This window comes from Pelobates fuscus, chromosome 13 (genome assembly GCF_036172605.1).
Source record: "Pelobates fuscus isolate aPelFus1 chromosome 13, aPelFus1.pri, whole genome shotgun sequence".
NCBI lineage: Eukaryota > Metazoa > Chordata > Amphibia > Anura > Pelobatidae > Pelobates > Pelobates fuscus.
In genome coordinates this window covers 57,082,378-57,099,698 of record NC_086329.1, presented here as the reverse complement: position 1 = coordinate 57,099,698, position 17,321 = coordinate 57,082,378, and the positions used below count along the sequence as shown (strand labels likewise).

At 37.8% G+C, this 17,321-nt stretch overlaps 1 protein-coding gene across 2 annotated transcripts in view; it reads right to left on the bottom strand.

The window, feature by feature from the left end:
* The window catches only part of MDGA2 (MAM domain containing glycosylphosphatidylinositol anchor 2), a 793,609-nt gene that overhangs the window by 746,033 nt on the left and 30,255 nt on the right, over positions 1–17,321 (bottom strand). The gene's annotated exons all lie outside the window — the stretch shown is intronic.

Here is a 17,321-nt window from a genome sequence, read left to right as displayed (position 1 = left end):
TCTAGTCCTGCGTCAAGGTGATGCAAGTCATGTATATTTTTATTTTTACTTTTTACTTGGCACTGAATAAGGTTAATTAATCAGGAGGCAATATATGTGGGATAAGGTATTACACAAATGAAAATACATTCTACATTTATTATAGAATACATTTATTTGTTACTTTTTTAGTTTATTAATTATTTAGAGAGTGTTCTTTCATTTTTATTTTGTCTATATATATATATATATTAGCTCCACACTTGAACCTGTATCTGTATCCACTAGTGATGTCCCAAACTGTTCGTCAGGAACCGTTCGCCGGCGAACATATGCGATGGTCGGTCCGCCCCCTATTCGTCATCATTGAGTAAACTTTGACCCTGTACCTCACAGTCAGCAGACACATTCCAGCCAATCAGCAGCAGACCCTCCCTCCCAGACCCTCCCACCTCCATGACGAAGAGGGGGCGGACCGACCATCGCATATGTTCGCCCGCCGCGTTCGCCACGAACAAGCTATGTTCGCCAGCGAACGGTTCCTGGCGAACAGTTCGGGACATCACTAGTATCCACTCATCTTGATGATGGGATGGGATCTTGATAAGGTTCAAGAGTGGAGCTACCATCAGCCACCTACTCTACATGGATGACATCAAGCTGTATGCCAAGAATGAGTGGGACACTGACTCACTGATCCACCTAACTAAGATATACAGCAAGGACATTGGAATGTCGCAATGACACTACGGTATATTTCACAACATATTGTTTGGAGTTATTGAATAAACTGTAACTAAGTGACTGTTCCTATTGGCATTGTATTGCACCTGTTTGTATTTTGTATAAAAAGCACTTCCATAGCATATACATTTTCTACTAGCAACCAGTTAGTTTAGAGGAGGTTATGTGGGAGTGGAATTAATTTGTAGGCCGCATGAGCAGTATGATTTGCACGTCGGGGATAGTGCATACAAATGGTGGATAAGTCTGTTTTCTCCACATAGGTTGAATATTTCAGTTATATAATGTATACCTACCATGATTAAAGTTCCGTTGAGGAACTGAAACATTGACTTTTAAGTTGTATTCAGTAAAGGCATTATGGTGTCACTGGCGCATGCGCAGTTGTAGCTGATAGACGCCGAGGAGGAGAGACAGCCTTACAGGTGGGCGAGTGTTTTATTGATTGAATTTTTAGTTTGACTAGCTATATAAGCATGTCATTTGTAATGTGAATTTGAGCTGTAAAGATCCTGATGAAAGCCACGGATGTTGGCTGAAACGTCGATCATATTTTAAAGGAATGAAATAAAAAGGAAACCATTTTAAAGAAACAAAGACCGTGAGTGCGAGCCTCTTTCTCAATATTTGTATAGCAATTAATGGCATTGGCTAAAGTGCACCAGGCATTACTGCATTAAAGTATGTGTGCAAGGATACCAAGGGATATATATATATATATATATATCCTATATAAGAAAAGCAATTGTGGGAAAAAAAACATGACACAAATATTTAATTACATAATGGTTTAGCATTTCTTTGTCACTGCAGAAAAATTAGAGCATAGTGATTTTTACAGACATTGTTTTTTTCCAATAAGAATAGTTATACAAATCCTTATATTTCTCTATAATAAAAATGAGAGATGTACAATTCAAACAACTCACAATCTCATCTTCTATTTCTAAAATTACAATTATAGCACATTCATCTATATTAAAATATACTAAAATCAAAAATATACTGAGGAGCCAAAGTGTTAATCAGTAACAAATTAAACATTCGACCATTTATGCTTTTATAAAACACAAATCCTTATAAGTATTCTCATCCAATGATATTGTTTCTTATGATAATTGTATCAAATTATAATATATATTATTTTGATCAAAAAGCTACAGTACAGGGGAGACGATGTCAAAATACTATTACTGCCTTAGGTGTCATTTAACTTAGGTATGCCTTTGCTACTAAGAGCTGACAATTTTTTTTTGAGCTAGAGATGGTTATTAAGGGGTAAACTAAACTGAAATGTTATAGCATTCCATGGTCCCAGATTTGGTAGGAGAGTCTAGGAGAGAATTCTGGCCCCTATTTTGTTATCTTGGGATTACTTTGTGCTGTTCATCTTGATACAAGAAAAGGGTCTTTAACATGCCCAGCATGACCACACTAGCATATGTTCTTTTTCTATGAGAAATGAAGTCACTACGTTTCTGCCCATACATACATCTTAGGCAGCACACTGAAAATGGACAACCCAGAGTCTATGCATACCGGGCCAACACATTAAGCATACCTTCTGATGCCCTATCTATCATCCTGCTTGCATACCTTCTAGTTTTGAAGGTACAATCGCTCATATATTGGGTGCAAATACTCTGGTAACAGTTAATATTATTTTAATGTGTTAAGGGGGTGTTCATTTTCAGAACTGGTGAGTATAAAAGAAAAAAAAATACCATATTGGTTTCTTGCTCATGAGAAATACCGTTATTTCTCCAAAGCTAAAAGCTGCTATTTTTTTTTTCTTGTCGGTGAATATAATTAATGTAGATGATGTAGATATTGCGATATCATTTTACATACCTACCTATCTATACAGGTGTCTGTATGGTGTTTCACTTTTATTAAATGTGAGCTGTTACTTCTCTGGAATGTATACTATATAAAATATGGAAAATCACCTATAGACAAGGAAAAGCCAGGGAGAAATAAACACATGCTTTCTCTATATTGACTGGCAGGTGCAAAGGACAGAGCTTATAACAATGACTGACAGGGTGCTAAGATGGAAATATGGAGTTACAGGATAAGGAGGTATGAATTTCTAAATGTAATTTTATTTTTCACACCTCAAAAATACAGATTTATTTAACCTAGGGATAAGTAAATATAATCCTAAAAATCTTGTGAAGTGATGTTTCCCCTTTAAGGCATCAGGATCTTTCCAAAAATTACCTCCTGAAAAAATGACTTTCACATACTCATGAACAGAACCCTTGTCAAACTGTACGAATTGGTATATAAATTGCAAATAATATTGATGTTTGTGTTGGAAAACTAGACTATAATAGGTTTTTGTGCTAAATGAGTATGTGGCCTTGTGTAGGCATGCACTACTTATTTATATGTGAAGAGAGTCTCGTTGTCACAGTAACCACTGTAGCACTAATCAATGGCAGAAGTTGTTGATAAACATGTAATCATGTTTAGCCTCTGACTCTTAAGTACATTGGAACGCTCTCTGTTAAATGATGCCTGAGGGTTTTGGAACATGACTGTGGATACTGCTATTCTAGAAGATCGGCTTGTGCCAATGTATGTGAGCCTGCAGGCAATAGACACATAGAAACCAGGAGATGTGTTTAAAGATTGCCTGAGCTGTTAATATTATATACTTATATTAGTTTCTGCTATACAATGGTTTCTAGTTATGTCAACTGCTGTGTTCAAGTGTTCATTTGTATTATTTCTAAAATTTTACATTTCACTACCTAACAAATGCTCAGGATTTTAATTATTTTACAATTTATATAAAAAGCTAAAACTCTCTCTCTCTCTCTCTCTATTTATTCTTAAAACGTGAATCAGAAACGAGGCAGTTCCCTCATTATACACTATAATATTTAGAGGGTTATTCGCTAACGTGTGACTTTCACCCATTCAAAGTGAATTCACTTTGCATTTTAGGCCAATATAGCCAAACTAAAGACATAGCAGATTAATATGATACTAAAGGGTTAAATAGCGCAATAGAGACATTTTTTGCCCTGAAATGTATGTGAATACATGGACATCAGAAAACAAATATAAAGACTCAAGCGCATCAGAATACACACGTATACAGGTCCTACACACTGAAACACAAACTTGAATGCTTCATTTTGAGAAACATTCTCCTAACTGCAACTGACAGTGACCAAATTGCAAAGTACATAGAAATTGGCTGCAGATAAGAACCAATTGGCCACCTCTGTCTACCCTTTTCCTTTCTGATTTAATACCTCAGATGCTATTTGTTTCTTGGCATTTTGGAGTATTCAGACTTCCTATATGACTCTCATAAAGGTTTCTATATTCCTTAATAGAGAACCTTTTTCACCTCCGCTTAAACCATAGTCAATGCATCTACCACCACACTGAGAAATATGCTGTGGGGTTTTTCCAGGAGCCTGAAAAACATGATTTATTGTTACTGTATTGCTATTTATTATTTATTGTTACTGTACAATACACAATTCTAGAAAAAAACAGATGTAATGTAACTATATCTTAGAGTCAAGGTGGAACTAAAATGTCTCCTGGATATTTCTAATATTATTCTGAGCCGTATTCAGTTATTCCATTGTTCTATGAATAAGTAAGCATGTTTGACATTGTACAATGCTGCACTAGCTCAGCGACCTGCCAAACATTGCAATGTTTATCACAGGACAATATAAAATGGACGTTTCTCTAACAGTTGTAAAATTCTGGAGGCAAACATACATGCTTAGAATAAATTATTTTGATATATATGTATACATCCATTGACATCTATATAATATTCTTCAAAAAGCAGTAATAAGAGTTTAGCAGTAATATTTCTAAAGGTTATGGACTTCTGACTCACGGACTGCAAATTTTATGATGACATGACACATATATTTGTATTACCTAGCCAATTAGAATTACCACAAACTAACAAGGTTATTTGCTAAATTGGCAATTGTAGAATGTTTAGGAATTACCGTATATACTCGTGTATAAGTCGATCTCATGTATAAGTCGAGTGCAGTTTTGTGACCAACAATTGTGAAATATGCTATGCCTCGTGGATAAGTCGAGGGTAAAACTTGGGGCTATGAAATTCTGTGATTTTTATAATTATATACACACACACTCATACAAACACACAGACACACACTCTGCATTATATAAACACACTGTGTGTTTGTGTGAATGCAGAGTGTGTGTTTGTATGAGTGTGTGTGTATATAATGCAGTGTGTGTGTGTGTGTGTGTGTGTGTGTGTGTAGTGTGTAGTGTGTGGGGGGAGGGCATTTTTATTATTTTTATTTTTTTTATTTAAATATTCTAATTTTTTTATTTTAATATTATAATTATTTTTTATTTTAATATTTTTTTATTAAATTTTTTATTTTATTTTAATATTATTTTTTTATTATTTAAAAATGTTTTTGTCCCTGGTGGTCCAGTGGTGTGTACTGTGCAGGAGGGGGGCTGGCAGGAAGCGTTTACTTATCTTTCCTGCAGCTCCTGTCAGCTCCCTTCTCCTGCGTTCCGGTCAGCTGCCCTGTAAGTTTCGCGGTCTGCGTGCCGCGCGGAGCTTTGCCACGGTAACCCGTGGCAACGCTCTGACGCCGCTGCTCTTGCGAGATTTACAGGGGAGCTGACCAGAACGCAGGAAAAGGGAGCTGCAGGAAAGGTAAGTAAACACTTCCTGCCAGCCCCCAACAGGAACGCCGGGCTTGTAATGAGCCCGGCGGTCCTGGTCTGTATTATAGCAATGTAAGTTGCCATAATACAGACATTGACTCAAGTATAAGTCGAGTGGGGGTTTTTCAGCACAAAAAATGTGCGGAAAAACTAGACTTATACTCGAGTATATATGGTACATGTTTTAGGCAAAAGTATTAGGTTATTTTTCTGGCTTGCCAGTTATTTTGGCCTACCATTTTGAATGCCTTTTTCAATTCTCGACAACAACAAATATTGGGCTTTTTTTCCAGTCCAATTATTAAGTAATGGCAATAAACTGTTGATAGTTAGTAGCAGTTACTAATTACCAATTTCAACAGCTGACAGCCAAAAAAATCAACTCCCAAGAATATCAACTAACAACAAAGCAGGCACTAGTATAGCACATGCTCACTATAGCAACAACATCCTGCCAGTTAAAAAGGTTTACCTGATCATTTGTATTTCACCCTTTGATTGTCCTTAGGAGCAAACAGAGACACTGTATTAAATTTGTATTAAACTATTATTTTGTGCTATGTCAGATACATACTTTTCCTATAGGATGTAGGGGGATATTGCATCAGGCAAGTTTTTTGTTTTAGTAAGCAGCAGCAATTAACCCCTTAAGGACACATGACATGTGTGACATGTCATGATTCCATTTTATTCCAGAAGTTTGGTGGCAAGGTTGAAAACCAGTCAGAAACTAGTTACTTAACTGGCTTCAAGTAGCAGATTAAGGAACAGAGAACACACACACGCACAAAAATACGTTTCAGAATTCACAATTTTACAGGTCAGATGAAGTCTAAGTGATTGGACGAAATGCATCACGATTGTAGTAGGCAGAACCGGAACTCCCCACACGAAAGGAGCGCTAGGAATCATGCATACAGGTGGAGTGAATTATAATTTGATGGGGATTTGCCATTCGTATTTTTTGGAGCTGTGAAATTACAACCTATGTAAGGGTTTTTAGTGGCTTTGTATAAAAAAATTTTTATTAATGGTATATCGCTATGTATATGGACATATATGTATACAAAATATATATATATACGTCCATATATGTCCATATACATAATTAATTACATAAATAATTTCATAACTATACACATAGACATCAAATATATAAATATGTATGTATATATTTTAATTCTACGTGCATATTTATGTAATACTTTTAAATAATTTAGTAATTTTATTGATTCCAATTTGGGGGACCTGCCTGACAGTGACAACCCAGGCCGAAAGTCCAGAGAATTTAATTTGCTAGCACTATATTTAACCCTGTAACTTCCCAAGACACCCTAAATCCTGCACATGGGGGGGGTACTGTTTTACTCGGTAGACTTCTCTGAACACAAATATTAGTGTTTCAAAACAGTAAAAGATATCACAGCAATGATAGTGTCAGGTGGAAGTGAAGTTTTTTGCATTTTTCACAAACAAACGCACTTTCACTGATGATACATTTTACTGTTTTGAAACACTAATATTTGTGTTCTGCAAAGTCTCCTGAGTATAACAGTACCCCCATGTACAGGTTTTAAGTGTTTTTGAAAATTACAGGGTCAAATATAAGGCTTGATTTTCACAGTGAAATTTGCCAAATTGGTTATGTTGCCTTTGAGAGCGCATGGTAGCAAAGAAATGAAAATTACCCCCACGATGGCATACCATGCTAAAGAAGACAACCCAAGGTATTGCAAATGGAGTATATTCAGTCTTTTTTAGTCACAAACATTGGCTAAGAAATAAAAGTTATATATATATATATATATATATATATATATATATAAATACTATATAGTTTTATATATGTATATATATATATATATATATATATATATATATATATATATAAATGCTAACTTTGGCCAGTGTTTATGACTAAGTGGCTACTAAAAAAGACTGGACAAACCCCATATTGAATACCATGGGTTTTCTACTTTACAAAAAAAATGTACATGTGAGGTGTGATATCCCTATAACTTTAAAAAAAAAAAAAAAACGAAGCACATGTTAACATTGGGTATTTCTAAACTCAGGACAAAATTTATAAAAATATTTAGCATGGGTATTTTTGGGCGGTTGTAGATGCGTAACAGATTTTATGGGTCAAAGTTATAAAATGTGTGTTTGTTTTAATTTCTTCATCATATTTTTTAATTTTTATAGTAAATTATATGATATAATAAAAACAAAAGTTTATCTTTCTAAAGACCATTTAATGGCAAGAAAAGCTGTATATAATATGTGTAGGTACGGTAAATGAGTAAGAGGAAAATTACTAAACACAAACACCGCAGAAATGTAAAAAGAGCCCTGGTCCTCAACGGTAAGAAAATTGAAAAACGGTCTGGTCACTAAGGGGTTAAAGAGGTAACAAATTATACAAACCATTTGCACTTACAAGTGTTATTTGTTTTTAACAGATTGTAACCAACCTGTTTTGGAAAATGTTCATACTAGATATATAAATGTTAAATTTTACACTTGTATGTATACGAGTTAAAAAAAAAAAAAAGCAGTGTAACACTTTTTTTATGGTAATTATTTACATTTTACAAGGCTACTTAAAATCTCCTATCTTAGCAAATAAATAAGATTCAGTTACACCACATGGCCATATCGTTTTAGGCCTACCACTACGTCACAGTACCTCAATATCCGAGGGTTCTACGCTAATTTTACCATGGGGAATAAGCATACTAACTACAATGCTAACTGCTTGAACCGCTTCCAGAGATTTTCCTCATTTTTTTGTTTCTCTGTGGTCATTTCCAATGGGTCAACTTGAGTGGAGGGGCAGGGTGCTCATCTCAAAAGGCAACATCTCAAAAGGTTTGGATGCCAAATATACAAAGAAAAAAGACTGTAGCTTCGAGTAGTGACAGGAATTTCCTGCCACTAGTGGTGAAATGTTGTAGTCACTAAGCAGTTGCTGCTCCCTAACTGTAGGGACAGTAACTTTACCGACTTACAGCTGTCCATTAAAAAGTAGCGATACCTTTGGAAACAAGACTAATCCCGTACTTGCTTAAAAGTCAGCCAGGAAGAGACACTTGCAATGGTTAAACAGTACAGGTTATTATGTTATATGTACAAGAGTATGTACCATTACAATACAGCATCAATGTTTTTTTTTTATTATTCTTTATTTTTCTTGTGCAGAAGATTACAACATGCCTGCGTCGCCACAACGGCGTATACAAGCTATTTCAGTGTCTCACAATGTCATGGCAGAGTAAACAGCACATTTAAGTTTTTAACAGATATTACAGGCTTAGTACAAGTGGGTAAAACTTGTTACTAGGCTATACATACTAGGTTATACAGTTATGTAGTTATTGAGTTACAGGCTATGCATATTAACAGCAAGTACAGATTTCTATACGCTTAGCAGAGTTTAACCACCAGGGGACAGTACACATGCAGGCTCAGTACACATGCAGTACACATGCAGGCTCAGGCGTTTTGAATGCTTTATGTGGGGAGCTGCAAGTGGAGAATCTGCTGTAGTAAGCACACAGTGATATTATGAGTGGGGTGCTAAGTTAAGGGGTATACTCTTATCTATCATAACTTTAGGTATACATGTTTAGCAGCTGCTTGATCATTCCTGCAGCTGTGCTAAGTCTGGTGTCCTTGCAGTGTGAAAGTTCCTTGTGATTTTGGCAGATTATGTCCGTGTTTGGGGCTTCTCATCCAGGAGTGGAGTGGAGCTTATATGTTCGTTGTTCCCCTATATGTTGGCAAGGTCAGAGTCCTGATAGAGTCCCCACCTACCCGCTGGTGTTAGTGAGAGGTGAGGCCTCGGACGGTGTGAGTGTTCTCTTGGTGATAAACTGACCTTGCGTGTGGAGTATGCCCCTGTAAAATTATCCGATGTGCGGAAGGAGCTCGCCGTTTGTCTCCTGGCTGCTGTCAGCTTACGGTGTTCTGCTCTGCTCCGGTCAGGAGACGGTGCCCAGTTATTGTTCTGGTGCTTTCTCCTCTCTTCTCCGTCTCTCAATTAGCGCGGCGGCCATTTTAGTTTTTGCCGTGCGGTGCCAGGATGGTCTTTCTGCCGCCTACATGTCCCAAGTCACCACTGCGTCCCCAGTGGGGTCTGGGATAACCCCCCGGCCCACAGGGGGGGTAACGGGGCCCTCAGTAGGCATGCGAGCGGTCCCGCCGGACCAAGCACGGGAGATTGGCCGCTTCTCCCGCCAGAGCCTCACAGCAGGCCGCAATCCCATCTGCCCTTCAGTCCGTGTCGCCGGCAGGATGGGAGCTGATTTTGGCACCTAGGATTGTTGGCTGGGTCCCCTTTTCCCTCTCACAGCAGCTGAGGGTTTTTGCAGTTGAGAAGGGGTAATTTATGAAGGGTTCTTCAGGGAGCTGGGGTGCCCCACGTCCATCCAGCTTGGCGGTCAGGTCCCGCCCCCAGCATCAATGTTTTTAATTTGGATAGTACATCAGCTTTAAAAATAATGGAATTTTATTCTTGTATAATAAAGTTGATTCTTCAAAATGATCACTTGCCTCTTTATTTAGTTACATGAATTATTTAAAAAAAGAAGGGCAATCAGGTGGTGGATTGAAACCGCTTTGCTGATAGAGTGATATATTTAAATAGAATGGATGGAATATAAACCCCATGAATTATGGAACACAATCTTGCTCGGTTGTATGGGTTACACTTTCCAAGCTGTGCAATAGGGATGAAATTAATGTTTGCCCAAAGCATATCTGACATCTTGCAATATTATTGTGTGTTAGTATAAACTAAAGAAATAAAGCTAGCCTTATAAACTGTTGCAATAGGGATGTGAGGATTTTCACCTGGCCCCCCCCAAACACCGGCCCCAGACTCTTTCAACAGACCGAGGCAGCAGATAGATGAGGATTCAGAATTGCAAAGCTTCTTGGGAGGTGGGTTATTCAGAATGACAGCACACAGGTACACTTTTTCGAACTGATCTCAGTTTATTGTCAAATAGGCAAAGTTTAGAATATGTCATACCATCATGTGAGATTCAGTAAAATTCCACAGTTAATCGATTACAATCTTTTTTTGTAGTAAAATATATTAATAATCTGAGTGCTATGGACATTTTTTGGCATATTAAATCATAACAAATACAGTCAGATTTTCCATGTAATCTGAGAAGTAAAAGGACTTTCAATAAATTATCCACTGAGCCATTGTGTCTTTTAATGTACAGAAAGCTGTAAGTCAATGCTGGGTTTAGTGGTTGTCTTGGCTGTATTGGATCATCTAATGATCAATTGATTAATTGAAGTGATAACGGCAGGAATGACCCCATTAAGGACCAGACATGGCATGGTATAGTTAGATCTGCCATATGTTTTTAAGAGATTGTGGATCTGTCATTCAAAAAAACATGTGAAGGACTTGGTAATTTTAAGATTATATAATTTAATTGATATATTTGTTGAAAGCAACAATGAGTATGTAATGAAATTTGTATATCTGTGTATATTGAAAAAAAAAATGTATTGTTTCCACTATAGCTATAGTTGCCCTATTAGATCCTAGCAGATCTTAATGTCTCTTCTTCTCAGTATGCAGAGTGGGTCAGCTCTCAGTAACAAGCATTCAGGAACATAATAGGCATTGACAAACGGTATGTAGAGGGTATAGCTGACTGTCTACAGGAGAAAACAAAACAATACAATAGTGTAATACGGCAAGGCAGCTGTACCCTCTATATAATGTTTGGTGATATTCTGTGTATGGGATACAGTCTGGAATATCCTGTGATGAAACTGTTATATATTCTTATGATACGTAATTTTGACTTACACACTATTTTAATTCCGAGTAGGTCTATTTTGTTTTTTTCTTCTATACATTATAGGCATTGAAGGATTAAACACATATCATTATGGAAAGACATTTATGTATAATTTCAGAAGAAAGCACTTTCATGTCTATTTTTATTTTTGGCACCTTTCCCATGCTTTTTGAGTGGGGCTAGTTAAGCGTTATAGTGTCAGGAATATATGTTCGTATTTCTGGCTTATAGTGTTCCTTTTACAACACCAGAGCTTAAAAGCCACAGCATCTGTAAGGATCAGATTGCCATTATAGTACAACATATATTATTAGATAATCCAATGTTTTGCTAACTAATAAAATTACTTCAGCCTATATGCATCACATTTTTGTATGTATTGTGCTAGCCAGATAAATAGCTAATAAATGCATGTATAAAACCTGTAGATGCTTTTAGTATTTTTAACCTTTTTAGCATCAATTATCTGTCTCTAAGACCTGATAGCCTTAGCAAATATTTTCAGTTACATCCATTTCCTATGATGGGTTATACCCTATAATTAGGAGTGTCGCTACTACCCTCCCAGGCAATTACCTGTGAGACTGATACCATAATTCTTTCAACTCTCCTTCTCTTTCTTTATTCTCCTCTACATGCTGACTCCTGCCTTAATTTTCATAGTGCTTTATCACTTTTCCCCATCATGGTTCCTTATCTCCACTGAAAAGATATTTTCAGAATGTTTCAGAATTTAGCCTGATTGAATTCATGTCATATCTGGTCGTTTATCCTAGGCAGTTTATCTCCCTGTGCCTAGGTTATATATTTGAGAAAAGTAAAGCAATAAATAACCAAATAATCTAAAATAAATAAAAGTAATTAAAAAAGCTTCACTGATATCAAGTTAGGATAACTGTAATATTTAAATGTCTACTGTCTATATTTTGCATAAACTGTGAAAAATCAAACAAGATAAAATAATATTTTTTGAATTAAGGAAAAAAACACTAATTGCTGTAAAAGCATTTGTTTTTATATTCTTTTTAGATGTTTAGTAAAAGATTTCATTGCTACTCATGTGTAACCTCTTAATGGATTATTTTTGCATTTGTCTAAATTTCTTTTACATAAACATTTAAAACATGGAAAAAAGCTGATCAGTCAATGGAGGACAGTTTTGAGTTGCAAAGTAAGAAGAAGAATTGGATATACCCATAAAAGTATTTTAAACAGTTACTTCAAACTATAATAGGTCTATTCAGATTTTAGAGTATGGTGGAACAATGTCATTTGACAAAAAAAAATTGCTCATTGGATCATTGGCTGTAAAGAACTAATCCATGATAGCTAACCTGAAAAGGTTTATCAGGCAACCATCAACCTGCATGACCACATCATTAAATACATTGAAAGCTTCTCAGCATGCCAACATGGACACTATTTTAATTGCCTAATATTTAAAGCAATGCTAAAATGATGGCACCAGTGAAGATTAAGCATAGCTTTTTATTTTTTTTTATTTCACGTCTCTTTTTAATGAATTTTTCATATGCAGAAATGGTAACACATCGCGCACAGTTACAAGAATAATATCATTGCAAGGATAAAAGCAGCAACATACAAATTATACACTAATAGCAACAATAATCTTGGCATCCAAGTTATACGATAATAGCGGCAAATCACCACCTATCCCTATATAGTGGGAGAACAAAAATGATTACCTACACATGTGGCTTAACAACCGTAACTACAGTACGTTCTACCTAAGGTGAGCAAACAATTCCATGTTCATCCCCTGTTAAGTCCAATGAAGTAGTTGGGGTGCTAATTAGGTGACATTCATGGGAGACAGTCATGTCTGTAACCCCTACTGGGCTGTGCGTGAGGGTGTGTACTAAAATTGTTCAGAAGCAGCGGTATTAGGGTGCGCATCTTATGGGTAGTGAATCTTCTACCACTATCATTGTGTTGTGATTCATAGGATGCCTCACTATCATCATTTGCCTTATTTTGGACAGGTAGTGACTTTTTTTTAATTACTTTTAGATGTTTATGTTGAACTCCACTGCACACTTGTGGCTGTGCACTTTAATCATATAAAAATAACTTGAAGGAGGTAGGGGTGGAGGGTGAGGGGGGAAGCGGGGTAGGGGGCCAGGGGGGAAGCGGGGGGGGGGGGGGGGGTGAGTCCAAAACCCTTGCATTATACTGTAGATCCCAAGGACTAGAATAGAGTAAACAACTACTGCCCTATATTTCTCCGTAGTTAGATAAACGGGTGTTTGCACACATAATAATGGTCATAGGAGGAGTATGGTCATATTGCGTAGATCCACTAGTAAATTGAATTAGAGTGCCTCACAACCCTCCCAACAACTCTACAACCTACTGTGGGCTGTTTATTTCCCTTTCAGTCTATAAGCCATTTGCTCATATTGGTAGCTAGTGTCTACCTTTTTCCATACCTCCTGAGGTGTAGGTGCAATTGCCTCTTTCCAATAACTCGCTATACTGGTCAATATGAATGTATAGAATTACAGTCTTGTTAAGGGAAGTTCAGATTTCAGGGGCTATCTGTAACAAAAACCCTTCTGGTTTTAGTGGACATCTGACTTGTGTAAGGTTTTTGATGACCTTCTGCATTTTAGACCAAACATCTTTGAAAATATGGCAATCTCAGAAAATGTGTTTCAGCGTGCCAGGCTCTGGATGGCATCTCCAGCAGTTTGGAGAAGTGCTTGTGTAAATTTTTGAGAAATGTGCCAGAACCCAGTACCACCTCATCAGCATTTTACAGTATGCTTCCCAGTGTGATATGTTGTTGGATTCGACCTTTGTTAGTTGGATCGCCTGTAACCACATAGGTATTTGGATTGAGGTGCCGATCATGTACGGCAGCGTGGTCATAGGTTCCGCATTTGTAAGAGCATCATAACATAGGGACAACAATTTAATGGGTGTTTTTTTGCCTATGCAGCATTGGCCAAATGGTGGGCGTCATCTCCAATAGTTACCTGGAGGTTCGATAGTATATGCTTTACTATCTAGGATACATAAATATTTCCCTCGGGGGAAGGAATAATTCTGTTTGTAAAGATTGGAATGATTTAATCCCTGATTCATCAAATAAGGAGCCCACAGTGGTAGCTCCGCCCTCTTCCCACCTGTTTAATGAAATGTCTCAGGAAAGTGATGTGAGAGATCGGAAAGGAGCCTTGGAGGCTAAATTGCTTGGGCCAAGCAAACCTTGTGACCATTGTTTCCATTTAGTCAATAAAAGTTTGTTAGTATTAAGCACAGAACCAACACTATCAGATGATGTGGATGATGTCCACAGCAAGTGGTGGAGACTATAGGGCCTGATGCATGCCTCCTCCAGGGGAAGTCACACCGGCACACCAGTCTGAGTCAACACTAATATGACGCATGACAGGATGGTGGCTTTGTAGTACATGTTAATGTTTGGGATGCCTAGCCCCCCCCCCCCCCTCGGTAGGGTGCAGCCAGGATAGGCGGTTTTCAACTCTTGGAGGTTTTTCCTTCCATATGTAGGCATTAAACGTGGATTGCATCTTGTGTAGTATTTTATTGGGCACCGATATAGGAAGTGTTCAAAAAAGGTACAGTATGTGAGGTAAATATTTTGGTCGTATGAATACACCCTAGCCAGAAGGTATCCACATCCTTCCAGTTATCTAGCTGGTTCTTAAGTTTGTACATAAGTGGAAATTGATTGTCCCTCGTTAGGTGTTGGTGGGATTTTGTAAGATTGATCCCTAGATATTTTATGGAGGATTTCCTTCAGTCAAATTGGTAACTGTCTTTTAGGCTATGCAGAGTGTTGTGTGGTATGCCTATCGGTAATGCTTGAGTTTTTGTTACGTTGTTTTTGTAAAATAAAACCCGACCATATCTGTCCAGCAGTGATATGAGGTGTGGAATAGATTTGTTGGGCTTTGTAAGAAACAGCAGGATGTCATACACAAACAGTGTGATACCCTATTCACCTATTGGTGTAAGTAGACCTGCTATTTACTTGTGGGTTTTAATGTGACGGATCAATGGTTCAAGACATAAGATAACGATTAGGGGGGAAAGCGGAAACCCTTGGCACGCGCCATTAGTAATGTCAAAGGATTTGGATAGGAACCCTGAGTTGAAAACCTTTGCAGTCGGAGACAGGTAGAGCACCAGTATGCATTTTAGAAATGCCTGTGAGAATCCCATTCTTGAAAGTGTAATCTGCATGTAAGCCCAGTGTAACCAGTCAAACGCCTTTTCAGCGTCTAAGGCTAATATCACTCCAGTTTGTTTGCTTGAATGTGCCCAGTTGATCAGGTTGATAAAGTGTCTAGTATTATGCCCCACCTGTCTCCTGGGGACAAATCCAGCTTGTTTTACTGAAATTGGTTGGGGAAGAAATTGTTTTATTCTAGACGCCACTAACTTTGCATAAAGCTCGAGATCTGTGATTAATAAGGATATAGGACGCAGATTGATGCAAACAGTGGGTTGTTTTCCCGGCTTGGGTAGTGTGATAACGTGCGCTTCTAACATTTCTGTTGGAATTGAGCCCTTTCGTTTAAACTCATTTAACAGTTTAGTGAGAAATTGGGTTAACTTAGCCTCCATCCTAATATAAAAGTAGTTATTGAACCCGTCTGGCTCTGGGGCTTTGTGCTTCAGCAGGAATAACACAGCTGTGCAAACTTCTTCCTCAGTGAAGGCACTGTCAAGGATGTCAGATTGTTGTTGGGTCAATCTCGGTAACTGTATGTCGTCAAGAAATTGGATTATGTCGTCATGGCTTGTTAAGTGAGGGGTCACGTTGTAAGTTGTAGAAATTAGTGTGGTAACTAACAAGTCCGTTTAATATGTCTGTAGGATTGAACAGTTTAACATTCTGACTTGACATTATTTATGGTATCTTAGTTTGTATGTATTGATTCTTGAGTCTGTTTGCTAACATTCTGCCCACTTTATTGCTTTGTGTGAAGTGTTTTAATTTGAGGGCCCGCAATTGCTTCTACATGATTCCTGTCTCCAGAGCTTTTAGTTTATGTTGGATATCACTAATTTGTTTTGAGAGGCATCTTGACGGGTTATTTTATTTTGGGATTCTACTGTCTGAAGTCATTACGTAGCTTTTCTTCTGCTGCTCTCGCTGCCTTTTTAATTCTTGAGCCCAATTTGATAAGTTTCCCTCTTATAACCGCTTAATGCGCAAGTCAAATGTGGTGGTTAGGGCTTTCATTCGATTCGTTAGTGTGGAAAAAGTCAGAATTGCTTCCAATATTTCTGATTTTGAGGTGTCAAGCAGGGCTTCATTCAGTCTCCACTTTCCCCTGCCTCTAACCGGATATAATGATCTAAATGTGGTAATTACAGGGGCGTAGTCGTACCATGTGTGTAGGCTTATAGAGATATCTTTTACATTAGGGAGATTACTTTTGTCCACTAAGCACATATCTATCCTGGAATAGGTAGAGTGGTCAGCAACTGATGAAATATACAGCAAAAGTGTTGCGGCAGTTGCCGAGCCCTTTGAGCAGATACTGCAGTAACACACTCTAGCATCTCTATGGTTTCTTAACTAGGCTGAACTGCATATAACCAATTACTTGCTTTTAAACCATCTGATTTTATACATGGGGTTGCACTCGGCATTGATTTACTAATGGGAGGTTGTGTACGTTACTCTGATTTTACTCTGAAGGAAGAGTTCATTGCAGTTGTGCATGCTCCGTCTCATTGGGTATGTCATGCTGGGGAATCAGCCATTTGCCACTCCGGTCACAGCTTAGGTGGAGACGGGCGAGTTGGAGATGGTGGGTCAGATGACCAGAACAGTCCCCATTCCTTGATTTTGGTTAAGCCCACCTCCAAAATTGGTATGATTTTCCCTCCTCTCCATACCAGTAACTTTGTGGGATACCTGTAGGAAACTTTATTTCTGAGCGTTTTGGTGATGGTAATAAATTCTCTGCGCCTGGCCATCATCGTCGCTGACAGGTCCGCGAAAACAGAAATGTGCTGAGAAGGTACTGGAAGGGAAGTACGTTTCCTGGCAGCTGCTGA